The following is a 14,424-nucleotide window of genomic DNA, read 5'->3' as shown; positions in this document are numbered from 1 at the left end:
TATGAGCCATACACCTCACGTGAAGGTGATTACCGTTCATCAAATTAGTTCCCATTTTTGTTAATTGCTTAGACAATTCTTTTACTGTCACATCATGTGAGCTTGCATTATCAACTGTGACAGTAAAGATCTTATTTATCCCCCACTCACGTAAGCACCTACTAATACCATTTGCCATATCTTCACCTCTATGGCTAATAATAGGACAAAAATTAAGTATTTTCTTGCGCATGTTCCAATCACTATCGATCCAATGGGCAGTGATACACATGTAATTGATTCTTTGTATAGAAGTCCATGTGTCATTGGTAATACAAATTCTTTGTTTTGTTTCTATAAAATACCTCCTCAACTTTTGCTTTTCTTCATTAAACAGATTAAAAACAGTCCCTAGTTACAGTACTACGGGAAGGGATCCAAAAATGAGGTTGCGCCATTTTCATAAATTCTTTAAAACCTTCTGTTTCGACAAAGCTAAAAGGAAGCTCATCAACTATTACCATACGACATAAAGCCTTCCTACACTCTTCTTGGTCAAATTTCCAAGAGACAACAGCTACGTCACCTTGACTACCCCCCAGAATAGATTTAAAGCCTATGGTTGATTGTTTTTTATCAACAGGAGTAGGAATTTTAGGACATGTCAACAAGTGACCAAGAAGAGTCGACGTACCGTCTCTTGACTTAAAACAGTAAACCTTATAGCAATGGCTACATTTTGCTTTCGTACTTCGGAAGTTTCAACTTCTGTAAAATGATCCCAAGCAACAGACCTTTTTCTCATTTTTTTAGCACTAGTTGACTGAGTTATTTCAGCATGACTTGCTGCATTTGAAGCCTCACTTTCACCTATCACCTTATCACTTTGTTCAGCCATGCTACGAGTTTAAGACTTTGAGTCCCTGTGATAAGAAAAACAATTTCAATAAACAACCAAAATTAGAACAGGCAAAATATGATCGGCACAACAAAAAGTAACGGAAAATACATGTAGCACAGGAAAATAGAGAATTTGTTAATCCAAATACAACACAGACATATTATGGTAGTGGAAGCAAAACTGAAAATAGAAACAGAGCAAATAAAGCAACACCTTTACATCACAGGGCTGGAAATAGATGAACAGATAGTCAAGCCAAATGAAACTTTTGCAAAAGTAAATCGATCACACAAGACCTTGCAGTTCATGTATTGAGCCAAATAAATCGATTACACAAGACCTTGCAGTTCATGTATTGAGCCAAATAAATCGATTTGTAGTTTTAGATTTTATTAAGCTTCAATTTTACTTCATTTTAGAAATTGTTCAATTATCTGAGATTGCTTGTTCACGTATACTACTGCTTCAAATATGGTAGTGCCAGAAACTGAATGTGGATTATGCTCTAAAAGAACTCTCTTAAAGGCATCTTACTTTATTTTGTGGATGCTTAATCAACTGTGATTGCAACTTATCAGTATTTTTCCTTTTCTGGACTATGTTGTTGTATCAAGCATATTTGATCTTATAATTAAGTTGAAGAAAACTTGAATACAAGTACTTGATGAAATCGAACAGTGGGGTGAACTTGAAGTTGCTAATCCTAGGAAATATGTGTCTTTATGGAGTATTGACTAGGGAGAATTCTAAAAGCTGCAAAATAGAAGAAACTCCATAGATCAGAAGGGAAAAACCCATTACGATCATAAGCGGAAAAAAAAACTCGAAATTTACCTTGCAGAAGCAGAACAGTACTTTTGTCTTGCGTGTAGTAGCAGTTGCTGAGTTGCCGTGCTTTATCCTTTAGGTAAATTAGGGTTATTTTCTAAGAATTAATTAAGTGAATACACTTACTGTCTTATTGACTAAATGGGCTTGGCCTGCTGAGGCTTATCTTTAGGTTTACAAATTATAATTACCATAGATATTTTATATGTTTAGGGGTAAAAAGATAATAAAATATGATAAATTCTTAACGGGTTAACGGTTTACCCAATAAGAAAATTAAGTAATCCGTCCCCCGCACCGATAAGCCGTTAATTATAAAATTTAAATCCATTCCCCACCCGCTAATCCGATAACCCAATACCAATAAGCCAATAAGTCAATTTTGCGGTTGGGTTATCGGTAACGGTCGGTTTTGAACAGCCCTAGGCAATACTATAAATAGGGCTCATTGCCCTACTTTTGGGGGGTTGGCTTCCTCATACCAAGAACATTTTTGTAATAGCAAGATATATAAAATTTCTCTCCCTAACATCTGATTTTGGCCCGGATCATCGTGTTCATCTTTTAAATCTGCCTGATCAAACAATATTCGGTATATTGCTAGATACAAAATCTATAGTAAACCACTAATTATCAGTTGCTTCTTCATAGCATATTCATATATTTCTTTCCTCTATCAAACAGATTAAGGCACAACCACATATCCTATACCTCACTCATAAATTCAATTGATTATCCAAATTCGAGGTAAATAATTATCATGATCCTCCTCCTTTATCTGAGCTTTTGTGACCCTTCTCTTTAAGAATCCGAACTTGAGACCGACAATGTAAGCAAGCTCACTCAAAGAAAGTTGATGATATGATCAAGCCAACATCCTACTAAATAAAAATAAAAAGTACTAGTAGTTCTCAATATTTTCTTGTGGCATAAATTTATTTTTATAATAGAGCTAAAATACTCATAGAAATCACGGGACCTAAAATAATTGTATTAATATGACTAAAACATAGTAAACTAATTGATATCATCTATATAATTTATTTATTTATTTTTCATTGTGCACCTATTGTTCGCTAAGTATGGAAGGATAAAAATTTCTAAGATTCTACCGTCTGAGAAATTTTCAAATGCCATGTAAAAACATAGTGTGATAAAAGTTCAAAGCAATACGTCCGCAACAAGCCATTTCATAGATTAGTGGTTTTCTTAATAAGAAAAATGCTTCATTGTCCTAATCTACTTTCTTACAAAGTAAACTCCATTGAATGTGCCATATATGATGTGTGTAGTTCCACCCCGTTGTAACAAGTTTGGAATTTGCCTATCTGATATTTTTTACATAAACACAAACTTTAGAAATAATAATAGGTACTTAAATTCGGATAAATATGCTAAATTTATGCTTAGGTTACACATGAAGTCCATCATACAAGAAAATTGATAGTACAATTGAAGTCTCCTGGAGGTTGTGTGTTGCACTTAGGAACGCATTAAAGAGCAAAATCACGATTATAATTAATTTCACCTTTACATAAAACTCTTAGTCAGCGATGTTCATTTTTCACTGAAATGGTCCTAATAATTGTTGTATCTTTTTCTTCTTTTCGAAAATTGGTGGCCCCTATAGGTTTCATGTACTTTCTGATCTGTTTTTTTTCATAAGAGAAATTAAGTATATATGATGTTCGTAAAAAGTTAATGATTTCATATTCCAAATTATTTAACTATGGACGCTTGTAGTGTAAATTGATGTTCTATCTATTGAATTAAATTTTTAGTCACTGCTTAGAAAATTAGTTACACTAGTATCATCTACATTTGTTGGGGAGAAAATGTAGAAAATGAGGGGAAATTTTGTCTTTTGTCGAAGGGTGGGTCTGTTATGGAGGAAAACAGAAAATGTTTTTCAATTTTTTTCAGATTTAGCTAGCCAAAATTTTTTGAAAAGTATTTTCTCTAGAAACAAGTTCCTTCAAATCAGAAAAATAAATTTTTTAATTGAAGTAGGAAAAACAAGTTCTATAAGTAACATTCGAAGTCATTGTCTCTTCCCCACCCACCCAACGCTCTCACCCTTGACCACCCCATCACCCGCCAGCCCAGACGTCCCCATCCCACCCCTAAAGTGTTTTGCTACGTTAAATATTTTTGAAATAAATTTTTTTTTTTACATACTTACCAATAGGGGTGTACATGGACCGGCTTGGTTCCGATTTTTTAAACACCAAACCAAACCAATTGTGTCGGGTTTTTAAATTTATACACCAACCCAAACCAATAAAATTCAGGTTTTTCAACCTCGGGTTATTCGGGTTTTTTGGGTTTTTTTTCGGAATAGTCTTGATGCAAAACATATAACTTTTACTTCAAATATTTTTTTAGTCCTAGTAATTATACAACTATATAATTAAGGTGTTTTTCTGCGAGTATCTGTTGGTTCTGCGTGTATCTGTTGGTTTATAGTGGCTTATTTACTTTCATTGTTTTCATTTTCATAATTGCTTTGATTTGTTTGCCCATATCTGACCCTTCTTATGTTTTTTCTTGAGCCGAGAGTCTTCCGGAAACAGCCTCCCTACCTAAGGTGGGGTAAGGTCTGCGTACACTCTACCCTCCCCAGACCCCAAGTTGTGAGATTCACTGGGTATGTTGTTGTTGTTGTTCTTGTATAATTAAGGTGTTTCATAAGAAAATAACACAAAATGTGAGAAGAGTGATGACATTGTATTAAAATATTCAACAAAAGATAATAAAATCGGTAAAATAAATATTGCTAATTAATAAGCCATAAAGAAAATGACCATAATCTAAAAATACTAAGTCATGCTAAAATAAGTACGGCTAATAAGTATTAATTACATGACAAGAAAAAAAAAATTAAGTTATGTATTTTCACTCTCTAAACCAATTATGCAAAACTAAAGAATAGATATCCAACATTATTATCATTTCTAGTGGTAAATTGAATTTCTTTTGTTAGTATTAGTGTTGAGTAGGTTTTGGTTTGGACTTTATATGAGTTACTAACGTCCATAGGATATAAAACTTGTTGACATTTAAAATTCTAAGTTCAAGCTGGAATAATATGATAATAGATTAAAAAAAAAACTACGAAAAGATTTAAGAAATATTTATAAATTACATTACAAATAAATATTTTAAAAATTGAATACATGTAATGTCGGGTTGGTTTGACTTTTTGTTTTTAGCTAAAATCAAACCAAACCACTAGTCGGGTTTTTTTTCTCGGTTTGAGTCGATTTATCGATTTGGTGCGGTTTATCGGTTTACTTTGTACACCCCTAATTAATACCAAACACTAAAAAATAAGTAAAAAATCCACTTATTAGCCAAGAAAACATTTTTCACGAAAAACATTTTCCTTCCCACTAAACAATTCTGCATTCAAATGTGGAGGCAATGTGTTGGGTACCATTGGAAGAAACGCATGCATGCATGCTTTTCTCAATATTTGGTTTCAAATGCAAAATCCATATAGCGTGCTGTAGATGTCCATTGTCCACTCTCAACTCCCAATAAAGCAAACAAACCCATACTCTCCTAAAAGAATTTAAGGCATGTCGTTTCCTGTGAAATTTGTGAGTGCAGCATGCATTATATTCTTATGTGCTTATATTATGGACCCATCATGCTAGCGATCTCCCTCCTTTAATATCCATCATCTCAATTCTCAAGAATGCTTCAAATCTATTTTCATTTTCCTTATCCTTACAAACAAATCATCATGCAGCTTTTTCGCCTCTTTTTGCCACATTGCTTATCGCCTTTTTGATGCTCTAGTTCCAATTGCTAGCTAGCAATTCAGTGATATAGTAATATTTCAAACTAATTCAAATTCAATTTTTCATTGGACTAAACATATATTCAGGGGCGACTCAACATATTAGGTGGCCTAAAGCCAAAATTTTAAAGGAGGCCTTAAACATTTTTAGTACTTTTTTATAATTTAATTAAAATTTAGTCTTATAATTTAGTAGCTTCTTAAATGGAAAGTAATTACTGTATTTTTATACGTAATTACAGTAATTGTTTTATTCATACAATGTAGCCAGTTTCATTAACCTTTCTTGAGACATTGTTGATATTGTGTGAGATTTTATTAATTTAGTTTTGAATTTCTCTTCCAACTAAGGTGATGGTAAAGGAAATTTTTAAAATTATTCTTTAAGCAATATAATTCTCTTTTTTTTAAAAAAAACACTTCTTACTCGATTGAGTATGACAATTGGGTGTAATTACACCCTGTAATTACAAAGTTACTTTTTAGTTTATTTATTTTTTATTTTATTTTATTTTATTTCTTTTCTTTTTTAATTTATTTTTAATTTATTTTTAATTTTAATTTATTTGCTTTGCTAATTTATTTTTCTTTGCTTTTCTAATTTATTTTTTTATTTCTATTAATTAATTTATTATTTATTTTTTGAAAATATATTTTTCTTTTTATATTATTTATATTTCATTTTCTTTCTTCGCATTTCCAACCTTTACTTCTTGTGGTTCCATGTAATTGAAACTACATCTCTTAATATTAGAAAGAATGAGTCATTAACAAACTTGACATATAATGAGTGACGTTATTAAAGTAGAATTTCGTTGTGAATGTGGTTATAGACTTATATTTTCCCTTTCTTTTGAATTATAGGAGTATTTACTTATGTTACGTTGGATTTTACTTATGTTACGTTGCAACTTACTTATGTAATGTTGGAATTTGACATAAGAGTATTATGTTAAAAAAAAATCTTTTGGATTTTGAATTTAGGTTATATTTTCGACTTTAATTTATTTGCTTTAGTACTATTGACTTGTTATTTCACATTGCTTGTTTTTTATATTTTACTTATAATTAATAGAATTTTTGTTAAACATTTGAATAATATTGTGGCATTATATTTATAAATATTCTTTTTTTTTTCAAACATCAAATCCCATGATGTTCTTGTTATATCCCGTATTTTTGAACGTCAGATTAATTGCTGAGGTGGGACCCACACATCGAGATTTTTTTTGGGATATCTGAAAATTCATATGAATCACATGTGAGAAGTTAAACACAACTCAAGAAGGACCCTTGGGCCAAATCAAAGTGGAAGTCCTCCAAACGAATATTTTTAAGAAAACGTTTTCGGGTGATCTGACTTCAAGGGGCAAAAACGGTATTATAAGTTTGGAATTTGGAAAAGTACCAAGAAATAGAAGTTGTAGATAATTGAATTAGCTTTCCAACCATAGGTCGTGCGTCCCCAGGTGACGTCGGTACAAGGAGATATGGACGTTTTAAGGTCGAAAGGTCAGTGGGCTAGGCCCAACTCGGGACCAAACCGAGTTGGCCCAAATAAATCAAAAAAAATAAGTGGGCTAAGGTTTGGGCCTTGTTTGGCCGTCCATTTGGTGTGGGCTTAAGCCCACATCAAGGTTAATGAGTAAATAAAGAGATGACCAAGTCATCTTTTTCATCAAACTCTCTAGAATTTTCAAGAAAGTAAGAACAAGAAAAGAAGGAGAAAAACTTGAAGGCCATTTCGGCCAAGATCAAAAACCAACAAGAAAATTGATAAAAATTCTTCAAAAATCATTTTCTACCAAGTAAAGGGTGATTAACAAGGTGGAGTTGTTGTTGGAGCAAGAAAGATTCAAAATCATACAAGTTGTCAAGTTGTAGTCAAGTGAGAAGTTGAAGAAGAAAGGTGAGTTTTGATCTTGTTTTATGTGTTATATATGGTTTATATGTGTTGTAGTATGCTAAAATGGATGAAATTCATGAAGGAGAGAAATATAGTACATAGCCGTGTGTATGTATATATGTGTAGGAGTCATGCTTCAATTATTTTAATTAGTGTTTGGTTGTTATTGTTGTGAATGATATGTGGAAAATGGAAGTTGAATGAATTTTGAGAAGTTGTAGTGTGTATGTTGGTGTTGGCCGTGTGGTTATGGTGAAAAAACAATGGAAGAGAATGAGTCCATTTTATTTAGTATTTTGTTTGTTGTTATGTTGTGGACTCTATGTTGCTAATGAATGTCTAGGAACCTTAGTGAAGTTGAAGTAGGTGGAGGTTTGTTTTAGAAGTTGTGTAAATTGAATGTAATGTTCTTGCATGCATGGAAGGTAATGTGGTTAGTATGATGTTGTTGGAATATAGATTATGAGGTTGTTATTGTTTTCATTAAAGTTAGAAAGTTTTTGGAAGAAGTAGTAAGTTGATTGAATATGGAAGTTGTTAGTATTGATGTTGTTGGAATTGTGGTTGATATTTTGGCCGGGTTTGAATTCCCGGGATTGTTGTTGATTGAAATTAGCCAAGTTGAACTTGGTGGGATGGAGTATTTATAGGGGAAGTGCTGCCGAAATTTCGGTAGCCAAATGTTTCCTTAAGATTCTAACTCTAAGTACCCTAATAAGAGTTTTGGTAAACATGACCAATTTGCAGATTTTGACGAGATTGCGACGTGAATTTGGAATAGCAAAAGAAGCGGAAAGAGGTATGTAAGGCTTCACTCTCCCTTCTATGGCATGTCTTAGCTGTAATAAGTCGGGTACGAGCCTCGGGGACAACCCTAGTCCCCGGAATCCGCACCTAAAGTTTTCCACTTTTTGTTCAATAGAATTGAACTAGAAAGTGTGTAAATGATGGAAAGACCTCTTAAACCCTTAGAACTTGCACGAGTGGGACCCGATTACCCTAGAACCCTCACAAGTAATAACATGACACGTAATATATGTAAATAACATACGCCACCCCATCCGGCCCGAGGTGGGCCCGCTACTCTCGGATTTTTCCTTACAGTGTTGCTTGACTTATTAGAAGTGAATCCAAAGGGAACTTTTGATCCCGATTTCGTTACCAAATGATAAGTACTATGACTCCTCCAACGAGGACCCTTCCATGACGGTAATGATAACAATGACGTTAGATAAGAGGATATGCCTATGATACGTGCTACCGGAGCGACTCTATGACCAAGATAACTAAGCTAAGTATCTTATGTAAATATGAAAATGATAAATTAATTTTTGAATCTTATTTATATTTCCTAGCTATGACTTTATTTTCTAAAGATTTCAAAGTCTATGAACTGTCATCTATGATGCCCACAATTTCATTCTACGTTTACTTTAATACTATTCTCCATTGACCATCTCACCTCAAAATATTCGTCCCTTCGAGGTGAGACAAGAGCGATCACAAGTATTCCATAATGTAATCGGAGGTCACCGGCCTTACGATAAGATATGCTATGGTAAGCTATACTATGACATGATATGCTATGATCTGCTACGACAGGACATGATATGACAAGCTATGTTATGCTATGATACGCTATGATATGCTATGCTATGGTAAGACATGCTATGACACGCTATGCTATGACACGACATGCTATAACATGCCATGCTACGATATGAGGTACTATGTTATGATATACTATAGCCTGACACTCTATGACACGATATACTATGACGTGATATACTACGACAAGACAAGATAAGATATAATACGATATGATACGAGATGATAATATATGACATGAGATACGTTCTATCTTCTATATTCTGTGACTCCATGACATTATTAATTATACATTATGTTACTGCTAGTGTTATCTTTCATGCCTTACATACTCGGTACACTATTCGTACTGACGTCCCTTTTTGTGGACGCTGCGTTTCATGCCGCGTAGGTCAGCAGATAGGCGGATTTGATCCTTAGGAGCCTTACCAGCAGTGTTGACAGCGCTCCAGTTGTTCCGGAGCCTCACTTCTGTGGTACTATTTTGTGTATGTATATTCGGGCACGGCAGAACCCGGCCCTTTCTATGTATAAGTGTACTACGTCTAGAGGCTCGTAGACAGTTATGTACAGTCAGTTAAGTACAGTTAGATATATGGTGCTTTGGCATGCTAATGTTGATGTATAATTGATAACGAAGTTTATTAGTCTATGTTCAGAATGACGCTGCTAATGTTAATGTTCAAAAAAAAAAAATGGCTCTGTTTACATGGCTTGCTAAGAGGTAAAGGTAAAACGATAGACAAGGAGTGCTCGGTACAAGTATCGGGTACTCGTCACGGCCCCTAGACGGGTCGTGACAGTTCTCATAAAAAAAGTATGCTTTTAAGTTTTATAATCAATTAAAATAAAAATGTTATTAATTTGAAATTATATATCAACTATTTTTTACAATATTAGTTACAAATATATGATTAATTAACATATTTTCAAGAAACAATATGTTATTAAATAGCTAATTTAATATCATTTATAAAGGCACATATTTTTTAAGTATTAATTTTTAAATTTTTTATAGTTAAGTTTTATTTTTAAATTAAACTAACTGTGTAATTACACTTGTGCAACCAAACAGCACACTTGTAATTACAGTGTAATTACATTATGACAAACAAACAGGTCATTGTAATTACAATACTGTGTAATTACTAGGGTAGTAATTACTAGGGTAATAATTACACCAATTCCAATTATCAGGTGGCTTTCCAAACAGACACGCAATGTTATAAAGGAGATTGATTAAGTTGGAGTGAATCAAGACAATAGTAGAGAGTATCTGTAATTTACATCATCTACAACTTTCATATGTAATTACTTTAACTTGATAACATATTATTGAAAAGATGCTCCCTCCGTCTCATAATAAGTGTCACTTTAATAAAAAAAATTTATCCCATAATAAGTGTTTTTAGAAAACCAAGACAAAAATTGGCTAATTTTTTCCAACTCTACCCTTAGACAAAAAATGACAAGTTAAAGTAAAATCTAAATGATGATTGGAAAAACTACATAGTAACTTGGTATTGTTGGATTCCCAATGTCAAAAGGATTACTACTTGTACATGCTCTAATCAAGAGGAAAAAGTAATCTATTTTTTATATAGGGGTAATTTAGTAAACTTTACATTGCATTATTGATTTCTTAATATGCGTGTTTTTAGCTAAGGTGACACTTATTATGGGACGGAGGGAGAACATTTATCACTTGATAAGTAATACAGTAAATATTATACTAAGTAATTTTTGGGGCCTTAATTATCTATGGGCCTAAAGACATTGCTTGAGTGGCTTTGGGGTGTAGCCAAAATAAGTGTCGATCTTAGTAAAAAAAAAAACTTATCTCAAAATATGTGTCATTTTAGGAATTCGAGACAAAATTGGCAAGTGTTCCAACTACGCCCTTAGTATTAAAGATATTTATTTTAAAAATATTTTTATTTATTTTAAAAAATATTTTTTATTTTAAAAAAAAAAATTATTTTTTTTCGCTAAAATATGTATGAAATGTGTATATCTCGCTCAAGGCTTAAAAAGTTCACTCAAAATTTAGTGTATGAAAACGGTATGAAAAATGTATGAAATGTGTATATCTCGTTCAAGGCTTAAAAAATCAGCTCAAAATAGTGTGTATGAAAACGGTATGAAATTTGTATCTCGCTCAGGCTTAGAATTTCGTTCACATTTTCGTGTATAAAGTTCATATCAGATTTCTGTAAAATTAATACAACTACAACAACATTGTATACAACTTTGATACAATATTCAAGACTTAAAATAATCGCTCAAATTTTATGTATGAAATGTGTATATTTTGCTCAAGGCTTAAAAAATTTACTCAAATTTTGTGCATGAAAAAAATATGAAATGTGTATATCTTGCTCAAGACTTAGAATTTCATTCACATTTTCGTATATAAAGTTCATATTAGGTTTCTGAAAAATTAATACAACTACAACAATATTGTAACAACTTTCATACAATATTCAAGGCTTAAAGTTTTCGCTCATAATTTTGTATATGAAAACTATATTAAAAATTTCGCTCACACACACCTTTCATACATTTTTCATACACAAAATTTTGAGGTATTTTTTAAGCCTTTGAGCAAAAAAAAAAAATTTAAAAAGTTTGAAATATTTTTTTAAAATAATTTTAATTTTTTTAAAAAAATATATTTTTTGAAAAAAATAAAAACGAAAAATATATGAAAATCCGTCATGTTTCGTAATATCATTATGTTTTGTAAATAAGAAAAACTATCTATATATTTTATAATAAAAAATCTTAAGTAGAGGTATCTTATGTCATTTTCCCATACTTCAATACTTCATTAATAGGCCCTGCTTGCATGGTCCAATGCCTATACTTGTTAGTCATACTTTGGACTTAGCATACCATTAGTGCTTTGGCTTTCTTCAAGAAATTTTGGTCTCTCTTTTGTAGATGTACGACCAAAAAACATAAAAGTAAAAACTTACAAAATGCATCAAAAAAACTTCTGCCCTCCTTTTCCATCAACTCAAGAACTCGACGGGGTAGCTTTATCATCTCTTTTTATCCACATTACATGTGGCCTTTTTTTATTCTCCCCGTGGTTTAATTTATCTATCATTTAAAGTTTAGCGGAATACATCGATAACCCCTTAAATTTGTTAATAAATTTTATTTGAACACTCGACTTACAATTTCTCCAATTGAACTTATGATAATGCCTAGACATTTCCGGTTTAAATTTTAAAAGAATTTCAGCGCATGTACTCAGCGCTCATTAGGTAAACATCAACGCTCATTAGGTGAAGAAGTTAACTTTAAATATATCATCAACTTTAATTATATACATTAGCCTCAATAAAATTTTCTGACAAATTTAGGAGCCGTTTGGACATGGTTTGAAACCATGATCTCAAATCATGATTTCAAACCATGTTTGGACATGCAATTTGAATATTTTAAGTTGTATCTTCTCTTATGGACATAAAAACCCCACAAGTTGTGAAAACTATCAAAACATTCTCAATTCTTATATAATCTTACCAAATGAGCAAGTCATAGTTCATAACAAAATTAATACATTACTAGAAGACCTTTCTAAAAAATACAACATCAATTGATCAAACTTTAGTTCAATAAAAACGAAAATTTAACATGAATAATAATGAGGTTGGTAGACATAAATAAAGGTTGGTAGACATAAATAAAGATTGGTGGAAGTTAATGAGGTTGGTAAATGGTTGGTGGAAGTAATTGTTAAAAATATCTACCAACTTATGAGTCTCTTTTTACAAAATACACACTTATAGATCAAATTTTATATTTAAAATTTTTGAAACCATGATTTAAAACCTCAAATCATGCCTTTTTAAATGATTTGAGATTGAAATGAAATGCATGTCCAAACGCTTCATCTCGTGATTTCAAACAGCGGTTTCAACCCGCATGTCCAAACGCCGTATTCCACCTTAAGATTTTGGCACATTCGTAAAGAAATCATTCCATAACATTAATCATATAAGATACATTTTGGACCCATTCTTTTGATTAAAGTGGCAGATAAAGCTGAATACTACTGTTGCGATTCAGAGATGTAATTCAAACACCCTTTTTTTTTTTTTTGGAAAATAATTCAAACTCTTCATTGGCCAACATACATCATTAATACCTCTGGTCCAGTTCCTTAATTACTAGTGAGTCATACTTTGGACTTAGCATACCATTAATGCTTTGGCTTTCTTCAAGAAACTGTGTTTTTTAAATTTTTATTTTGCTGATGTTGGACCTTGGAGCTTGTAGGTTCTAGGAGCAGGAGCCATTGTCTAGCTTTCTAGAAGGCATAATAAAGACTTCAAGATTCTTTTCTTTTCGCTAATTTAAGAGTAAAGATAAGAAATCCATTTAGTATTGGAATCATAAGTTTAATTGTAAGGGCATGTGCTAGTTTATGATGATAACGCCAAACAAATTAGGTTTTCTTGGGCCCAACGATATTCATATGAGACTTATGCACGCCAGCGTTTCAATTCTACGACAACTCACATTAGTTTTCTAAATCACATGGCTTTGGTATTTTAGTGAGATTATCTCAACAAACAATGCACCATGACAGACTGGTGAATGAATGGCTTTCTGTTGTTGCTAACTAAGATTTTTGTTAATGCAAAATCAACATAAAATCTATTACGCGCATACTAGTGATGAACCCTAAAAATTAGAGAACACTATGGAATAGTGAATTCAATGGAGTTGTATGTAGATAGAAGACACATAAGCTTTGGTGCACTGAGTTATTCGGTATATGCATGTGTTGATAAACGGTACTAAGTACCTAATGAAATAATCGAAATGCACACCACCTGATCCTAATAATATCATTCAAAACATAATTATAAACAAGCAAGTTTTGATACACAAAGTTACTCGTTATATGTGCGGGTAGAAGGTAGTAAGTATTCGACTTGGGAAAACTACGGCCAATGTCTTTGGGGCAGACAAACCCTTGTACAATTTTTGATTTTTAGGATTCTCAGCCAGGAAGTAGACGTCTCCAACAAGAGCTAAAAGTGGTCGCCCAAAAGTTAACTCAATTGGCGACGGTCGTCGGAGAGGATAATCATCATCCATCCATCAGTTTCTACGAATTTTTTACTTAAATTGGCTGGGTTTAAGCTTTGCCACTTTATTGAGTCACTGTTGTGAAAACATCAAGACCCCATTTTAGTCTTCTTAATCTCCTCCATCTATAAACAGAAACAGAGTCAAGTTCAATCACGTCCCTTTTAATCATTTTCCAGTTCGTGTTTTTCCGGTGAGGCTTCCTGGGTTGCGACTCTGTTCGACTATGAAGGTCCATTGAGGAAATTCTTTTTGCTGCTTCGACTTTTCTGTATCAAAGGGGCGAAT

The sequence above is a fragment of the Lycium barbarum genome, chromosome 1 (assembly GCF_019175385.1).
Source record: "Lycium barbarum isolate Lr01 chromosome 1, ASM1917538v2, whole genome shotgun sequence".
NCBI lineage: Eukaryota > Viridiplantae > Streptophyta > Magnoliopsida > Solanales > Solanaceae > Lycium > Lycium barbarum.
This window is presented reverse-complemented; position numbering follows the sequence as displayed.